The sequence below is a fragment of the Octopus bimaculoides genome, chromosome 1, assembly GCF_001194135.2.
Source record: "Octopus bimaculoides isolate UCB-OBI-ISO-001 chromosome 1, ASM119413v2, whole genome shotgun sequence".
NCBI classification, from domain to species: Eukaryota; Metazoa; Mollusca; class Cephalopoda; order Octopoda; family Octopodidae; genus Octopus; species Octopus bimaculoides.
The window spans coordinates 871,599-873,638 of NC_068981.1; positions in this window are offsets into that span (position 1 = coordinate 871,599).

Genomic DNA, 2,040 nt, shown 5'->3' on the forward strand with positions numbered 1-2,040 from the left:
TGATTTGCTCGACTAAAAAGGCGGTGCTCCAGCATGTCCGCAGTCAAATGACTGAAACAAGTAAAAAAGTAAAAGAGTAAAGAGAAATGAAAAGTGAAAATTAAAAGAATAAATTAAGATTGGTAATAAATATAGGAACCAAAAAATAGTTAATAGCGAGAGAATGTAATATTTATACTCACCACACCAAGCGGAATGCTTAGCGGCATTTCGTTTGTCTTTACGTTCTGAGTTCAAATTCCGCCCAGGTCGACTTTGCCTTTCGTCCTTTCGGGGTCGATCAAATAAGTGCCAGTAGAGCACTGAGCTTCCCCACCTGCTAAAATTGCTGGTCTGGTGCCAAAATTTGAAACCAATATTTATACCCACTTAAAAGTGGATGTTTTATCAGAACATAGGCTACTGTGTTGTTTACCATGAGAGAGAACCTCATACGTGGAATTGTGGTGCATATAAGCACACGTGTTTATATTGCTAGCGGGAGACAATTGTGGTGCATATAAGCACACGTGCTTATATTGCTAGCGAGAGACAATTGTGGTGCATATAAGCACACGTGTTTATATTGCTAGCGGGAGACAATTGTGGTGCATATAAGCACACGTGTTTTTATTGCTAGCGGGAGACAATTGTCTGCTACGGCCGCCAGAACTGCGGTATTACGTGATTTCGGCCTTCTTTGGTCTTGTTAATGGCAGACATCCACAGCGAGTCCATATGAGAGGTTCTCTCATGGTGAATTTCGCAGTATTCTATGTTCTAACACAACATCCACTTTTAAATGGGAATAAACATGAACCAAAGATTTGGAATTGAAAGTCTATAACAGTTGGCTCAGCTCATGTAATAATAATAATAATAATAATGATGATGATGATGATGATGATGAAGATGATGATGATGATGATGATAATGATGATGATGATAACAAGAGCACTCAGAGAGCGCAAACCTCCGCCAAGACATCAGCAACGTCCTCTCAACGATTAACCGGAGATGTTTTTTAAAATGAGAACATCTGAAATAAACTCGACTGGTCTCACAAACGAGAATACTAAAAATGAACCCAACCCTCTCAAGTCTATCTTCTGATATCGTGTCTTTACAACCATTAAGGTCTATAGTGAAAAATTCATCCGTGCGTGAAAGAAAACGGAAAGGACCTGCATACAGTGCGGTTAACGGAGTTTTAACAACATCGTTGCGCACAGAAACATGAGTCCAAGATGTAAAGTTCCTTCAAGGCAGACCCAGAAATGCAATTGTCAAGAAGGTAAGAGGTTTTAAACAGGAGCGATATATTCAAAATTGGTAAAGCTAAAAATTGTCGAGGATAAATTTAATATTATTACTGAATATGTTAGTGGTATTTAATTTCTGAACTGTTTTGCTGCCGTTTGTTTATGTAGTTTGATTTCTTTATCCATCAGTTTCTACTAAGATAGAAATGCGAGGAAAATTAATAGTAGAGAAACGAAAATAAAACTTTGGAACCAGCAACGCCGCCATAACTTGCGTGGAAGCCATGAGCTTGCCTTCAAGGGAGATAATCAGAGAAAGACTTGAAAGTGAACGTAAGATCGTAATACTTAATGTAAAGTAACGTAAATATAACAAATAATCCAGAATCCTTGTCTGGTACCGGATCGATCTCAAAATTTAATCAGTTCGTGCCAGTCATGAGGCCAAGTATCCCTGAAAGTTTCATCCGAATCCATCAAGCGGTTCTTGAAATATCTTGTTCACGGACAAACAAACAAACAAACACGACTAAGAACAATACCTCTGCCTTCACTAAGGCGAAGGTAATAATAATAATAATAATAATAATAATAATAATAATAATAATAATAATAATAATAATAATAATAATAATAATACAGAGTATCTCAACAGGCATGATAGAGCTGCACAATATATTCACTGGGTAATATGCAAAAACCTGGACTTGCCCCATGATAAAAACTGGTGGGAACACAAACCACCCCCAGTACTTGAAAATGATCACATTGCACTCCTCTGGAACTTCACCATTCAAAC